Source organism: Callithrix jacchus, chromosome 18 (assembly GCF_049354715.1).
Source record: "Callithrix jacchus isolate 240 chromosome 18, calJac240_pri, whole genome shotgun sequence".
In the NCBI taxonomy this organism is placed as follows: Eukaryota; Metazoa; Chordata; class Mammalia; order Primates; family Cebidae; genus Callithrix; species Callithrix jacchus.
Genome location: NC_133519.1, coordinates 45,505,979 through 45,524,485, shown reverse-complemented (window position 1 = coordinate 45,524,485; position 18,507 = coordinate 45,505,979).

Here is an 18,507-nt window from a genome sequence, read left to right as displayed (position 1 = left end):
TGGCGGAAGGGTATAAAAAGCAGCTTCATATACCTGATCAGTTTCATTCAGAAAAAGAATTAGAATTCTGGTTAGCTTCGGATGGCAGGTTCAAGATGAAGAAGTGGAAGTCATGAGAAGGCAGACTGTTACTCATGATTGAGAACTATATGACAATCAGGGTTGTCTTCCCACGGAAGGGGTAGTTTCAAAACCATAGGACCACCCATCAGAGGAAGCCTTCAGGAAGAAGCTAGCTGTTCTAGGAGAGTAGAATGATTCTAGTTATGACATAATGACAGTACAAATGGTTTTTTGCTTAACTTTAGCACCTAGTCATTATGGCTTATCTTTTTAGACATCATCAGAAGAATAAATTCTTAAAAAAATACATTGTCACAGTTTTATTTTATAAACATGTAATTACCTGTCTCACATGTGTGCCACAGAAAACCCCCCAATATATGATTTTTTTAATTTAACAAATATTTATCCAACAGCCACTATGACCATGTATTCAGCTAGATGGCAGGAATAAAATAGAGAACAAGAACAAAGCCCTGGACCTACAGGGTTTCCCTTCTGCTGGCACTAGTCTCTCATTTCATAAGCACTAAGCAAGGGAGGGTTACCTGCTATAATTGAAGCATTAGATAAGCATGCTAGCTCAGGGGTTTTTGTATGGAGACGCAGGTGATCTATAAAGCACTTTTTCTCAAGATATAAAATCCAAGTGAGTCATGCAGACTAAATGGTACTTAGCTGGATGAAAGGAATTGAAGGGTTAGGGGAAGGGACCGAACAAGGATATTTCAGGCACAGGGAACCAGCATTTGTGAAACCTCAAAGATGAAAAGGAGTGAGAGACATAAACACCACGTGTTTGAGGAACTAAAAGAAATTCAGGCCGGGCGCGGTGGCTCACGCCTGTAATCCCAGCACTTTGGGAGGCCAAGGCGGGTGGATCATGAGGTCGGAATATCGAGACCATCCTGGTCAACATGGTGAAACCCCGTCTCTACTAAAAATACAAAAAAATTAGCTGGGCACGGTCGCGCGTGCCTGTAATCCCAGCTACTCAGGAGGCTGAGGCAGGAGAATTGCCTGAACCCAGTAGGTGGAGGTTGCGGTGAGCCGAGATCACGCCATTGCACCCCAGACTGGGTAACAGGAGTGAAATTCCATCTCAAAAAAAAAAAGAAAAAAGAAATTCAGTAACTATATTACAAAGCTCCTTGACATCAGCAACTTTCTTTTAAACACTGTATCACGTTGCTTAGCACATGACCTGTTAAAATACTTGTATAAAAATGGACTCATAGGTATCCTGAGTGGGGAGGTGGTGTTAATGGTAGTTAGACTCTTTTAAAGGTTAAGCAAGAAAGATCATATAGGGCCTGTGATATAGTTTGGATCTGTGTCTCTACTCCAATCTCCTGCTGAATTGTAATTTCCATTGTTGGAGGTGGGGCCTGGTGGGAGGCGACTAGAGCGTGTAAGCAGATTTGTCATGAATGGTTTAGCACCTCCCTTTGGTACTGTCCTCTCAATAATGAGTTCTCACAAGGTCTGGCTGTTTGAAAGTGTGGGACCTTCCTCTGTCTCTCTTGCTCCTGCTTTTGTCATGTAACATACCTGCTCTCCCTTCACTTTCTACCATCATTGTAAGCTTCTTGAAGGCTCCCCAGAATCATGCTTTGATAAAGCCTGCAAAACTGTGAGCTAATTAAACCTCTTTTTTTTTTTCTTTTTTTTTCGTTATCTATGACCCTTCGCTCATTCATTCACATAGGGTTTTACCAGATGTATTCCTCTAACTCCAACTTTGATAATTTTTTAAAAGTATGATTGTGGCAATCTGCAGAGATTGACACAGCCAAAATCCTACCCCAAGTTGCTGGTAACTGAGATAAAAGTTTTAGAGCTAATCCGATACTTCCATTTAATAAATGAGGAAACAAAAGCTGAGAGACGCTACCCCTGGTCACACAGCTGGTCAGTGGCAGGCCAAAGATTGGATTCTGAGTTTTCAGAGCTCTTTCTATGGCATTGTCTCTAGACAGCTATTCATCCCAGCAAGCAACAATGCTTTAGTGCTTGCATTACTATTACTATTACTATTATTTTACCTGACTCAATAAATATTCATACCCCATATCCTGACTGTACCTCTTCTTTCATGCTTCAGAGCCAAGAATTTACTAGAAATAGATGTATCCAACTAAATACTCAATTTCCCAGGCTCCCTTGGAGATAAGTGTGGCTTTGTGAACAATTCTAGCCAATGAGATGTAAGTAGAAGGCCACTATGAGTGGCTTCTGGGAAGAAGATTGTTTTCTTTTCTTTTTTTTTTTTAGAGGGAAAAAGAGAAAAAGAAGGGGAAAAAAAGAAAAAGAGGGAAAAAGGAATATTACTTCATTCCTAAAATGGGTTTCAATAATGGCCGATCAATATTTTGAGTATTTAAAGTGGTTAATGCATATTTTATGTGTTTAAAATGGAGAACTCTATTGTGTTTATTTGTTCTGGCTCTGAGTTCAAGTCCTGGATATCGTTATCAATTTGTTGTCTCGTTGAATCTAAATCTCACTATGTGTCTTATGTATCTGGGTGTTAAGATCTCTTATTGTTACATTAATCCTTTTACCCTTGCATCCTTGTAGCTTTGAAATCTATTTTATTAAGTGTGAGAATTGCAACTCCTGCTTTTTATTTATTTATTTTTGCTCTCCATTTGGTTGGTGAGTATTTTTTCCATCCCCTTGTTTTCAGTCTTTGTATATCTTTAGAAATATTGTTAGATTTTGTGGATAATGTATATTTTGAGTGTTTAAAATGGAGAGCTCTATTGAGTTTATTTGTTCTGGATCTTAGTTCCAGTCCCGGATATTGTTATCAAATTTCTGTCTCGTTGAATCTAAATCTCATTATGGGTCTTATGTATCTGGGTGTTAAGATCTCTTATTATTACATTAATCCTTTTACCCTTGTATCCTTGTAGCTTTGAAATCTATTTTGTCAAATGTGAAAATTTCAACTCCTGCTTTTTATTTATTTATTTTTGCTCTCCATTTGGTTGGAACGTTTTTTTTTTTTCCCAACCCTTTATTTTGAGTCTATGTATATCTTTGGATATACCGTTAGATTTTGTCTGTATCTTTTGATTGGGAGATTTGGTCGGTTTAAATTTAGGGTTGCTGCCATTTGATATTAACTGGCTATTTTGTCCTTTCATTGATAAAAATTCTTCTTTATGTTAATGCTCTTTACTTTTTGGTGTATTTTTAGAAAGGGTCATACTGGTTGTTCCTTTCTGTGTATAATGCTTCTTTTAGAAGTTCTTGTAAAGCAGGCCTGGTGGTAATAAAATCTCTGAGTACTTGCTTGTTCCTAAAAGATTTTATTTTTCCTTCAAATGTAAAGCTTAAATTGGCAGGATATGAAATTCTGGGCTGAAAGTTCTGTTGATTAAGTATATTGAATATTGGCCCCCACTCTCTTCTAGCTTGTAGGGTTTCCGTTGAGAGATCTGCTGTAAGCCTAATAGGCTTACCTTTATGGGTAACTTGATCTTTCTCTCTGGCTGCCCTTAATATTTTCTCCTTCGTTTCGATCTTGGTGAATCTAACGATTATGTGCCTTGGGGTTGGTCTTCTTGAGGAGTATCTTTGTGGTGTTCTCTGTATTGCCTGGGGTTGAATAGTGTCCTGCTTTGCTAGATTAGGAAAATTTTCCTGGATAATGTCCTGGAGAGTATTTTCCAGCTTGAATTCATTCTCTCCGTCACATTCAGGTACACCAATCAAGCGTATATTAGGTCTTTTCACACAGTCCCATATTGCTTGGAGACTTTGCTCATTCCTTTTTATCCTTTTTTCTCTATTCTTGTCTTGTCATTTTGTTTCATTAAGTTGGTCTTCGACCTCTGATACCCTTTCTTCTGCTTGATCCATTCGGCTGTTTAAGCTTGTACATATTTCACCAAGTTCTCGTGTTGTATTTTTCAACTCCATAAGTTCATTTGTATTCCTCTCTATATTGTCTATTCTTTTCAACATTTCATCTAACCTTTTTTCCAAGTTCTTAGTTTCTTTACATTGGGTTAGAACAAGTTCCTTTAACTCCCAGAAGTTTCTTACCATCCACCTTTTAAAGCCTACCTCAGACAATGGAACACAGTCCTTTTCCATCAGGGCTTGTTCCGTTACTGATGAGTCCTTTTCCATCAGGGCTTGTTCGGTTGCTGATGAGTCCTTTTCCAACAGGGCTTGTTCCGTTGCTGATGGGTTCTGATTTTGAGTATACTTGGCCTTCTTAGGCTGTTTTTTTCCCCTCATTGTAGATGAACCGCCTTTCTAATTAGGTTTCTGAGTCGACGTCCGACTTATTGATTCCCAGTGCTGGGATCCGAGCAACCCACTGTGGCGGCCTAAATAGCAGCGATAAGACTGATGGTGCTCCTCTGCCCGGGAATCTCTGGTCTGGCTTCCCTCTTGAGTCCACAACAAGCGGCTCTGACTTCCTGGAGCTCCAAACTCCGGTCAGTAGGGGAAGCAGTCCCGTTGGCTCTGCGTGAAGAGCTGCTGCGCCTAGACGCCGGTAAAGCCGCTGTGGCGGCCACAAGAGTCGCGCTGGCGACCCGTGGGGCTTCTCCACTGGGAATCGGCTAATCTGTGAGTGACGAAAACTCGTCCAAAAATGTGGCATCGTCTTGTTCTCTGAGCTTTCACTGGGAGCTACAATCCTGAGCTGTTAGTGGTCAGCCATCTTTCAGAAGATTCCCCTCTTTTCTTTATAGTTATTTCTTCATAGCAATGTGAGAACAGACTAATACAACCCAGTAAGAAATGTTGAAAAAAATTTGTCTCCTAAAAGAAATAAAGGACTAAGGAAATGGTTTAATCATATAATCAGACAAGGGCTGTTGTTTTTTTAAAGGTCCTAACACAAGGAGAGATCCTATATTATTATCAATTTAAAATATATCAATCCTGATCTTTTAAAAGAACTTATATATCAATCATGTGTTAAAATATGCTTCTTGGTAGAAACATTGCCAGTATCAGATTCACAATTTGTGGGTTAGGATACATTTATTTGTCGTTTGTAGAATTGGTTTTGCTTCTACTAAAACAAAAATACAACTTTAGCTTTTCAATTTTAATTTAGTTAGGTTTAAACATTTTTAAAAATATTTTTGCTAAGATTTGAATGTATTAATTTGGATATTTTGGGGCAATTTATTTCTAATTACTCACATGAAATAAAGATAATTCTTTCAGGATTATTTTTAAAAACTGAGGTTCACCTAAGAAAAGAAAGAAAAGAGAGACCTAATTATACATATTTAATACTATGGATATGAATGAGTGTTTAAAGAATATGGGTTATCATTTCATGCACGGAAAGATACCATTTACTGAATTATATCCTAGTGCCCTGCCCTGCAAGAGTTAATTTACCTAACATAGGTGAGCAGGTTCCTCACAGAAATAGTTTTCTCTTTTCAAACCCATGATATCACTTGAATAAAAGAAAGGATGAAAGAAATGGACAGAAGTAGGCCTTCTTTTTGTATTTATTACAATTAATATTAACCTCAGTGATGGCTAAGATAGATTTATTACAGCTGAAATGGTGGATTCTTTGCTTTCAGAGTTAACTCCTTATTTTGTTTTTACATATTTATTAGTCTTTCACAGGGTAGCCAATTAATCTTCAGCATCAAATTAGCAACCCATCAAAAGTGTCTCATTAAAAATAGTAACTGGTAATTCTAGAATAAAGTGATGCTTAACCAAATTTATTCCTGATCAGAATCATCGTTCATGCCAACTCAAGTTAATTCAGCATCAATATAGTTGGTTGATGGAATTATCATTTATATCACACTCACTTCTAAGAAAGCATTTGATTTGTCCACAGTAAATAATATATCCACTATTAGGAGAGTCCCTTTAATCTTGCTGTAAAACCGTAGCTAAGGAAAGCATCTTAATGTAGTAGGGTGCAGCTAGCAGAGGCAACATAGAGAAATGATATTGCAGCATCCCGAGAGATAACAAAATAAACTCTTCAATGCAAGCATAAGAAAATTTAAATGTCAGTACTCATGAACAGTATTGACAGTTTAAAGAATATAGATGAATTATAAAAGGCCCATGGTCAAATTAATATGAGCCAATCATTTTGCTGGTGAATGTAAAATAATACAACAATCATAACAATTATTTGTTACACATATATAATATTTATAACAATTATCTTCCAAGGTTTAAGCAATCATTTTCATAAATAGATATTACAAATCCAGCATGCTGATTTTCATTTATACAGACTCAGAATACTAAGATCCAAGGCTCAGTTCAAGAGCCATCTCTATTCTAGGAAAACAATTTTCTTTATGGCTCAAGTTCCATTTTTCCATTCATCAACTTCAACTATCATTCTGAAAATCTTAGTTCTAAGTTTTGTTCAATTTACATTTAGAACCATTATGGGGGATCGTAGGGAAATCTAGAAGAAGTCTTATATCTAGAAAGAGCTCATAATTCTAAGAGTTACGGGAGCTTAGAAAAATACCTTATTATAGGGGAAATTATGTACTCCAGAAAGATTTCTTCAATTTTGAAGTTTTATGCTTTAATAGTCTAAAATAGGCATAAAATTCAGTGATACTCAGTATCTTCAGCCCTCTAGTTGTATATATTTCATTGTACCAACTACTTTTGACACAGAATTTTAAATTTAGAACTCTATTCTATATTTTAAAGAAGCATGAGATTAAGGATGCACAGATCGGAGCTGGGAGTTGATTATTATAAGCAATCATACATTTACCTTCTCCTAACTCAACTCTATATACTACCAATTTATTTCATTATGAAAAACTTATATATCCTAAAAGTAGGCAAGACAATTAAATAGTTAAATTAGTTACACATGGCAAATGGTTATTTACTAATTTTACTATTCCTTTAACAACTTAGCTGAAGTTTACCTGTAAAGAAAATAACTTTTCTTGGCCAGATGCAGTGGCTCACAACTCTAATCCCACACTTTGGGAGGACAAGGTGGGTGGATCACTTGAGCCCAGGAGTTGGAGACCAGCCTGGGAAACATGATGAAACCCCATCCCTAAAGAAAAAAAAAAAATTAGCTAAGTGTGATGGTGCACATCAGCTACTCGGGAGGCTGAAGCTGAACCCAGAAGTTTGATGCTGCAATGAGGCGTGAATGCACCACTGAACTCCAGCCTGGGTGACAAAGTAAGACTCTATCTCGAAGAAGAAAATAACTTTTCTTCTCAGCTAGAACTATTTGTTTACCCTGAAATGAAGTTAGTATAGAAGGAGTGGAATAAGTTGTAATTCCTTTCAATAGTTTCCAATGACATATTTATTTGTCATTTGGTTTTTTATTTATTTGAGAATCATCATGAACCTCTGGAGGTTTATATATTAAATATGTTTTAGTCATTTGCAATTATTATTCTTATTGTTGTTCAGTCACATCTTTGGCAGACATGAGCCCTTTCAAGTTCGTCCCTAAGTCCATTTGACAAAAGCACATACAATTTCTACCCCCATCTGGAATTAGCCATTCATCAAAGGAACCATTGTTCCCTTTGTGGGGGATAGCAAACCATAAACTGGGTACAATAGTACCCAGTTTAGAAACCATAAACTGGGTACAATAGTAGGGAAAGATATGTGAATTTTCCCATCATTTTTTCAGGTCTACATTAATAATGTTTTTGTGCTATTCAAATATAATTATTATAAGTGTTACAGAAGGAAATATACTCTTTGTGCTTTTTAACTTATTGTCCTTAATTCATCATCTAGTTACATTTTTATCTAAATTATTTCCATTATCACCAGTTCAGGAATCAACAGAAGTATACTATATAAACACAGTATATAATGTCAAAGTAAATTATTAAGGTCATTTTATCTAAGAGTAAAAATTCAGAAAATATCCTCATTCATGAAAGCTCTCAGATTGATAATATCACAAATAAGAAATGAGATGGAAAGGTAGTAAGAACAAATTTTAAATGTGAAGTGGTAAACTGTATGCTCTGGAAGATGTAATAGTTGCCTTCAATCCCTCTTTTCCTACCATTTCCCTGGGCATTGGCAGTTATGGTAACAGTAACATATGTGATTCTGGTCCAGGATCCTGTTTTCTTTATAAAAGGTAACTTAAATAATTTTATCATTTATTTAGGGAAAGACGAACTTATAAAATGTTCCTTTCGCTATTCCAATTGGACCAAAATTAAAACACTGCCAGAAAAAGTCTTGGAAAATTTAGAACTTGAGAAGATATTAAGAAATACCTGGGCAAACCCTTGATGTAAGAGGAATCTGGCAGTCAAATGATTTGTTACTGTCACAAAGCACAGGGATGCAGCAGTATCACCAATTCAGCTCATGCTTCTCAACCATTACATGTTCCCCTCTAGTAAGAAAATAAACTTATTTGCTATGTTGTTTCAATTCTTTATATCTCCTATAATACTATAATGAGAGAATTGGCCTTAATATTTCAGGTATTTTAACAACCACAATATTCTCTTCATATTTTAATATAGTTCCTAAAAGTATGTATAGAATACAAAAATTAAAAGATGAAATACAACTAATCCTGGGCAGGCGCAGGGGCTCACACCTGTAATACCAGCACTTTGGAAGGTTGAAGGTGGGAGGATCACTTGAGGCCAGGAGCTTGAGACCAGCGTGGGCAACATGGTGAAACCTCATCTCTACTAAAAATACAAAAATTAGCCAGGATTGGTGGTGCACACCTGTAATCCCAGCTACGTGGGAGAGTGAGGCAGGATGATCACTTGAACCAGGAAGGCAGAGGTTGTAGTAAGCTGAGATCATGCCACTATACTCTAGCCTGGGCAACAGAGCAAGACACTGTCTTAAAAAAAAAGAAAAAGAAGAAGAGAAAAAGAAAAAAAAAAAGAAATACAACTAATCCTAAAAATAGTGTTTTTTAACATGTGAAATTGCTATAGTATGTAAATATGTAATTACTGCTAGACTAGGATGTTTTTCTCTCTTAAGACACATTAATGAATCTGTGAATCATCATTGCTTTGTTTGCAGGAGATATGAGTAATCACATTGTGTTGTCTTATTAAACAATTTGGAAACTGACCCAAATTCAATCACTGACATACAAAAAGAAAATTACTTTCCAGACATCAGTCTGGCTTTCATCCTTCAAAGAACACTCTGACATTCGATGATGATGGTTCAGTAGAAATCTCAGAGCCCAAGGCTGTTTTACAGCAGCCGCTTTATTGATCCAGACCACATTTAGTTATTTGTTATAGTCTTTTCTAGAAGCTTAACTTGCTTGTGTTCAGAGGTGGAAGAAAAGAGCAACGAATACTTCTTGTTGCCTCATAGCAAAATAAAGTGCAAACTCTGCTATTATCCAGTGACTTGGGATTTTCGGCATCTTCAATCAAGTATTTTGGTAAAATACAGATTTTTTCAAATTGCTTAGTGGATAAACACTATAGAAAAGAATGCTTTATAACTTCAATGATATGGTCTCTAGATTTATTTAGACAGAATACCTTATTAGCCATGTAAGGCTTGGGCACATTCTTTAGTGTCTACAAGCTTTAGTTTCCTTCTTTGTAAAACCAGTATAGTAATAAGCGCTCTGCAATAATATTATTCTGAGATGATGCATGTGCCATGACTGGCTTATAAAAAGTTTTCAGTAAGGATTAGTTATCACTATTAAAATTAGTAATTATTAGAATTATACTACTAATGTTAATAACAGTTCTCATATCAACTCAGTTCATTGGTTTACATGAAGTTTATGAAAAATAAGTCTTAAAAAATTTACTATTATTAGTTTGTGATAAACATTGAAAGTAAAAACAGAAAAGGAATTAAAATGTGTTTGGTGTGATAGAAGTTGTTTTCACGAGTTTATTGGCTGTACCTAATTTAACTCTTTCCAAAACCCTGTGAGATAGCTATTAACTGCTCAAAGTCACAGAGTAGGTTTCTTTTCATAGTCAAGCTTATGGTAGGTAAAATAAAGGCAATAATGCATTCAGAAGAGATTACACATATTCTCTACTTTGTGACTAGCTTATGCATGCAATTATCACAAATGCCAATAGATGTTCCAACTCAATACTATAATTTCTTTAATATAAATTCTCTCTGTTCATGACCAGCCTGAGCAACACAGTGAGAAACCCTTCTCTACAAAAAATATTAGCTGGGTGTGGTGGAATGCCGGTGGTCCCAGCTACTTAGGAGGCTGAGGTGGGAGGATCACTTGAGCTTAGGAGGCAGACGTTGCAGTGAGCCAAGAAGGCATCACTGCACTCCAGCCTGGGCAAAAAGCAATAATCTGTCTAAATGAAAAAAAAAATTTCCCTCTTAAGCAAAATAAGTGTATTTCCTTTTAGATACAATCATTCAAAAGAACAAGGCAATCAATAATTATTTAATTTTACTTACATAACATGAAACAGCTGCATTCTAACTCCACTATTTAACTATAGCTAAACATATTGTTTATACATGCACATACACATATTTGTACATATATAGTGAAAGTGTGGTTTTCAAATTCAGATACTTCTGCGGTAAAATTTGCTGCTGAGTGCCTGCCAGAGTCCCAGGAAGTGTGTATACAAATGTTAAAGAGCTACTAACGCTAGGAAAAAGGTACAGACAAGATGACCAGAGAAATCCTGATGTATCTCAGACGTTATATCATCTAAAGCTTGAAGCATAAACTTGAAGCGAGGTCATTTAGATGACATTCAATCCTAAGGTCTTTAATATTTACACATTTGGAGTTGCAAAGAAATTCTACTGTTTTAAGAAATATTGGTCATGTTGAGATCTTATGGAAAAAATATATCATTCTTTTACCATGTTATGGACTGTACTACATATTTTGATACTCAAATTAAATTTTAGGTTCTCCATATGACATACTTTAAATGACAGTAATAAAAATGTATTATTCTCTTACATTGAGTTAGATAGGTTCTATGAATACCATTGTTGGTCCTAACTATACCATGAGATTATCTATTAATATCACAGTCTCACACTTGAGAAAAACTAATATTGAAAGAGGAAACCTGTATAACCCAAATAGGTTCATACGGATAACCCTCGATGGGTTTACGCAAACAGAAAAATTTGTGAACGTTTAAAACTATGGAATGACAAAGCAGAGGAAAATAGAGATCAGAGTGTGAGATTTTACACAAAACTCAAATTGAACAATATGAGTATCTAAAGCATTTGAAAATAATAGTCACTAAATAGGAAATTTAAAATTATAAATTATACAAATTGGAATAAACACAAAGACACATTCAGGCTTATGCAGTATCTATAATCAAGTCTTAACTGACAATAATTTTTTGCTTTTGGAGATTACAAAAAGAAATACAATGTGAACTCTGATGATTTTAAATATTAGAAAGGTCATACACAAATGATGGGAGAAGGGCATAAAATTAAAAAGATAAAAAAGAAAATGTATTGACTTTTAAGAACAGTGCCATCAAAGTTCAATTGTACAGACAGCATTAGAGAGAGCATAAGTACTTACCTTCCAGATCGAGTACTCTCCAAAATGAAAAGCATGAATGAGTAAGATCAATACAGAACAGATTATCGCAAGAAAGCGCTTGACCGCTTCAAGTAAGTTCCAGCCTCTGAGCCTAAACTAACTAAATTCCAATACACCAAAGGAACTGAAAGCTGGTGTTCTTTATTTGCCATACATTAAGTGAAGTGTCAGTGACCAAAAGAATCTAGGAAAATTGGAGGCAAGTTGTAATACAGGAAACAGGCAAGAAAGGGCAATCCTGAAATCTATTTTTGAAGATGTTCTTCAATCCCTGCCACATAATGAAGTAAAGATTTCCTCTGCTGTCCGATAGGTTTTCTTCATGTATAGGTTCTTATTGTATTGCAGTTATTAATTTTGTAGTTAAACCTCTGATCACACACACACACACACACACACACAAACACACACTTCTCTTTTATAAGGACATATATAAAGTATCAATTTATTCCGCGTATTTGTAGGATATGAGCCCTCAAGATTGGAAGTCTTTGTCAGAAAACAATAAATAGTGATTTAAGTAAGACTGAAAATTTATTCTACTTTTACTTCAAAGTCTGGGTTGGTCAGGGGATAAGCCACCAGGAGATAAGGGAGCTCTCCTTTTTGAGGTTACCCAGAAACCCCAACTCCATGTGTTTTTTTTAATTCCATCATCACTTAAAGTGTAGTCTATCTCTTCATGGTCAGGACCAATTGGCTCTCACTGTGTCCACAGTTTAGCCAGTGAGAAGAGGGAAAGAGGAAGTGAAGCACAAGTTGCTTTCTTTTAAGCTTTTGTGACAAACGGCACACATTCTGCCATACCCAGATTCTACTGAGCAAAAGTTACTTACATGAGCATTTCTAGCTGCATGGTATATAGATTGGCAAACATTATCTGTAGAGAAGCAGTCATGTGACTGTTAAATATAGGGGATACTGTGCTTAAGAAAAGGGAATAGACATTAGGAAATCAACTAGCAGTCTCTGCCATATCATAATAGTAAGCAAAAAAATATTTCCTAAAGGCAACATAATCTAAGAATTATCTGGGTCCAAATAATGACTTTTTTATATTATGATGCATTACAGTTTTTGGTTCCCGAGAATGAGTCCACTACTATCTGTTTCCATTCTTCAAATCCATTGACCTGCTTTGCGACTCCCTTACTCACAAAAAGTATGTATCAAGGGATACATCAGACAAATTCCTGCCGTCATACAACTAACAGGCATCGTAAGTATCAAAATTTCCCAATGGATTAAGCTCCAAATCCTGACAACTATATGTAAGGAAATGCAGTATGGAGAAAAAGGAAATCTCATGAGAATAGTTCTCAAGAGATAAAATTAAGAATCGTGTTTGTTCCTTAACAAAATTCTCATTTTCTTTGAAATAAATGTGATTGGACTCATCGATTTATAAAATTTCTCACAGGTCTCCTATTAAATAATACTTTGATATCTTTAATGATTTAGTATACCGCCAGAGAGGTTAATTGCTTAAATCTAATATTTTTTAAAACAAATTTGCTAACCCTTTTAAATATTCCTTTTTTTTTTTTTGAGATGGAGTCTTGCTGTGTCACCCTGGCTGGAGTGTAACGGCGCTATCTCGGCTCACTGCAACGTCTGCCTACCGGGTTCAAGCAATACTTGTGCCTCAGCCTCCCAAGTAGCTGGGATTATAGGAATCCACCACCACGCCTGGCTAATATTTGTATTTTCAGTAGAGACGGTGTTTCAACATGTTGGCTAGGCTGGTCCTCAACTCCTGACCTCAGGTGATCTGCCCAACTTGGCCTCCCCAAGTGCTAGGATTACAAGGGTGAGCCACCACACCCTGCTTAAATATTCACATTTTAATGCAGATTCTATTAAATAAAAGTAATGCTCAGGTGGAATCATTAAGTTTAGTGATATTAAGATGACATAGATAAACATGTCTATTTTTAACTGAATCCTTATACCAGATTTAGTTCCTTTTTTGTTGTGTTCTATAAGGTAAAAGGTAGTACAGATAATTACACTGTCCACATGTAGTGACTCTATAATTTCTACTCAGACCTATTAGAATACCTGACCTCAAAGATGCTGTTAATGCAGTTTTGAAATTTACTTTTGATGTACTGCTTATTTCCTAAGGGATAAGAACTATTCCAAATGAAAAATATGATTTGTAGTTTAAACTAGTAGGAAAAAGGCTAGAGCTAACTTTAATAAAATAAGATCCAGTTATAAAATAAAATAAAAATCAGAATTAACTTTCATTTGTAATCGTGCTGGTCGTTGGAGTAGGCCAGTTAAGGTCATGTGGGCAGTTGATTAATGCTTGGCGAGGGAGTGAATAATGATCTGCTTTCATTTGAGATATTGTTTAAATTAAGAAAATTGTTTCACCTTATTAAATTAATCCCTTCATTGAGCAAATAAAGTTACTAAGCACAGTTTACAACATTGTTAGAAAAGTAAATGAGATTTGTAAATTATCTTTTATAAACCAACATAACTAGTCTTGGAGGGGGAAGCACCATTATGTTTTTAAATAAATTAATGTAATTCAAATAAGTGAAATTATAAGGAACATCTCTGGGTACTCAGACATCAAAATCATCTCTTCTTTATCTTAACAGCCACCATTCCTGGGCATCTTATTGTTGTGGTTTATCAAGTGTGTGCTTTCTTCATTACTCAACCTTCTCTTCAGTGCCAACTACAGTATATTTTGGATATTAAAAGAATAGATGTAGTTTAAATTACAACTCCGCATTATATTCACTAAAACATGATATGAAATTTTAACTATCTTGTATATTTATATATCTCTTGTGTATCTGTACAGTTTTATTATTACCTACTGCTCTTTTATAAACCAAGGTTATATTGCTTTGCTAAAGTGTCTTTTGGCAAATCTGGACCTTTGCATTATCATTATTAGTCATACTAGCTTTATTTTTTTTTCTACTGAAATAGTTTTCTATTGAAATCCCTGCTGTGGTACATACAAGGAGGGGGATTATTTCCCAGTGTTTTCAGATCTCTTTTGCTTTTCACTGCATACTTGGAGCTTCTTACTTAATGTATACCATCCCCATATTTCTGACCAGGGGAAATGACAGTGTCTATCTGGAAGCCCCAATACTTTGCAGTACTTGACATCTAGTGGGCCCTTGCTAATGATTTCAAAAAATACAATAATTATAAGTTACAAAATTTTATTTTTTACCATGATTTAGGCAACACTTATCATTTACAATACTTACAATTATAAGACAGCTAAGAGCGACAATAACATAACATAGAAGGGAAAGAATATATCCTTCTGAGATTGGCCACAGAAGTTGACCCTGAAATTCACCTTGCCAGTGTGCTCACTGGAGATTTCAATCTAGGAGTATATACAGTGTGTTTATTGTGCTACTTTCCATCTGCACTGCTCCCAGGAGCAGAGCACACCCACGCTGAGGCCAATGTACAACTGTGTGACTTTATTAAAGCCTTTCCCTGTATTCAGGACATCCTTGAACCCTTCTGGGAGCCAGAAGGAGCTGCTTACAGCACTGTTTCCTGAAGGGACGGACAACAAAATAAAGAAACTCAGAGTTTCTTATTTTTATGGCCACAGAGTGAAACCTGCCTAAGTTTATTATTTATAAGATGCAAATATGGCATTTGTGTGCAAAAGGTCAGAAACAATCGTCTATATATTTTCGAAGCAAATTAATCTCAAATGTAGTTTTTTCAAAGTCAAAAGAAACTCACTGAATTTTGATTAAATATAAATGCTTTAATTTACTTCATTTGAGATGTAAGTTCTATTTTTCCCCTCATGAAAGACTAATATAATTTAAACCATCCTTTTAATAGTTGATATGGCTTCACTTGTATAAGACACTGTTTACAAATTAAACTTTTTTATTTCTTATCAATATGTCTAGACTCCATCAGTGCAATCTTTTTAATGATTCAACTGATTCTGTAGAACCCTCTCTTATTTCTGTATTTCACATCTGAGGACACTTCATTACATTTCCTCAATAGTGATTTTCTGCCAACAAAATCAACCGACTGATAAAACACTTTAAAGAATTCTTTGTTATTCTGACAACTGGCTTGCTTGTAAAATTGCAGTTAATCATTACTTATAGTTTTATTGCCAATTGTGTCTTCTCCTTGTAAAGAATCCCTTTGATTTCATCTTCAAAATATTTCTGAAGATATAAACACACACTGTGACTTAAGAACTTCTAGTTTTTAAATGTTAATCCGAATTTGCAAATTGTATTTCAAAAATAGATTCTTTGAATTCAATGGGTTAGTTGCTGCATAATAACATAGTATTATTTGGTCATACGATGCACAACAATAACACAGATACAATCAATCTGACAGGAATTAGGTGGATAAAGGAAGACCATAAAACTATGTACACCTAAACGTAGAACCTGCATTTTAGAAGAGTTGTTGTCCATTACACAGCTTCTCAGTCATGACTCAGAGCCTCACCCCATGCTTTCTCTCTGCTTGATTTCTCTACAAAAGCCTGCCTTTCAGTTGGTATTTATCATTTTCCTCAAACTGCAGCTCTTCCAGAAAGTATTCCTGGCAGGCCCCTACTGTACACTAAAGCTCCTAATATCAAACAGTAAATTTTCAAAATATGAGGCAGACCAAAAGGAATGAAAGCAATCAAGCCAACATTTCCATCTCAGTATGCAGGAACAATGGAGAAAGGCAGGCATTCTGTCAAACTGAAGACCTCATGGCCCATTCCAGAAGACTACTTGCTGCTTCCCTCGCAGTAGGACCATCTCATCTACATAATTTGTGAGTACCAGAGCAAAATAAAGATGTCAAGCCCCTTGTTCAAGAAGCAAAAAAGGCTTTTTTCCCTTTTCTCTGTGGTTTCTCTCTTGACTTGTTATGGTCTATTTTAATTCTGTGCCTCCTTCAGGCACGGAAATATTCCCAGATCTTGTACAGATCCTTCCAGTTGCCAAGAGTTTGGCCCAGTGACTTGCCTGGAGTGTGCGTGTCTGACCTGGACCCTCCCTGCACCTGGGTCCAGGCCTCTAAAGAGGATAGTTGGTGACTGTGGTCACTGGACAGGGTCAGGGAAGTGGGCACAGGAGTGCATGAGGGCAGCCACGCTTAAGCTGAAACACCAGCCTTGTAGTGCATGCTCAGTTGTCCCATCTGACTTCACTTACAAAACCAAAATTCAAAAATAAAGTTATTATCAATTTCAAGGCAGCGTCAAACTCCAGGCATGGGACATACTTCCATGCATGGATCCCTATGGGACTGTGTGGTTCCTAAGCCCATGAAACAGGCCCTGACTCCAGATGACTGCTGTAGGAAGATCTGTGAGGAAGAGGTGAGGAGAAGAAGGGATGAGTGAGTAGAAGTAGATACGGAGGACAATACCACTGAAATTCAGTCTTTTCCAGATTTAAGCTGGGTCTTAAGGCTAGAATGATGTCACTATCACATCCTATCTCATAACAACAGCAGTGAGCTGTGATCTTCTCCATCACTGACTTACTAGAGATTAAGGAATGAAATCAAAGGCTATCCCTGAGTGGCTAGTTGGGCCAAGTGAGGCCATCTGTTTCAGCATGATCACTAGTAGCTACTGGGAGCTGCAGGGCTCCAAGCTGCCAGCTGTGAGCAGAAATTATTATTTTCTCACCATTATCTTCATTAGAGGCCTCTCTGGTCTCAGTGCTGCTTAAACCTCCTTGTGGTTAGGATTGGCTTTTAAAAGATGTTTTAAATGAAATATATGTGAACACTGCACATACTGGGAAGAGCTGCCTCAGTTTGGTAGGGTTGCCTGCTTCCAATCAGTCTTTCTTTTATTTTCAAAATTCTTTTCCTCCTATGTTTAAAGGTTTTAGTTGTTTCCCGTTGTTTTTAGATTAAAGTCTAATTGTTCTTTGCAGATGTCTTTATTTAGCTTTTCAGTACTCCTCCTATATGTCACCTACATTCACAATCTCTCTCAGGAACCATCACTGTTTGCCAATATTATAACCCTCAGTGATGGTACATGGCCTTTTGGCTTATTATTTTCCCTATTAGTTTTAAGCTCTTAAAAGGAAAAATGTTCTCTTATTTATTATTGAGTGCCTAGGACATCATGCCCGCCACGTCAGAAGCTCAATAAATATCTGTCAAGTGAATGAATATTGATTTAAGAATTTTGCCTATGGAGGAGTAGATATGATAAACTGATGAGATTCTGGAGAAAGAAAATACTAAGAATATTCATTACAGAATGAAATGCATCATAACCCCAACAGAAGCAGCTGGCACAACTGCTTCTCTCTCTATTCTCCCTTCTTGGCACAACAGTGGAGTAGGGATGGTGACTGAATGTCCATCAGCCCAGCATCAGGATCTTTTGGAGCCATTTAGACTCCTCGACAGTCTCCATCAATGGAAGGTCTGTGGCAGCCACAGCTGCTACTGTTTCCACTTTGAAGGCTGCTTTCCATCGCATTGGCTGGATCACATCAAATGCACTTTAAAACATGGGAGCAGCTGCTGTAACATCTGCCACAACCTGACTGTGGTCCTTTCCCAGAAGGCTCATCAATTTTAAAGCACTTTCACAGCAAAATGCAGAACAAAACAAAGAATCTGATGGCTGTGACTACATATCCAGTGTCTTAAGAATCTGTGCACTTTGATTCTGACAACTAGCTTGCTTGCAAAAATTGCAATTAATCTTACAGTTTTATTGACAATTTTGTCTTCTCCTTGTGAATAATCCTTTATCTTTAAACTATTTCTGCAGTATATTATAAACACAAACTATAACTTAAACACTTCTAGTATTTTACATATCAGAATTTGCAAATTGTATTTCAGAAATAGCTTCTTTGAATTTAATG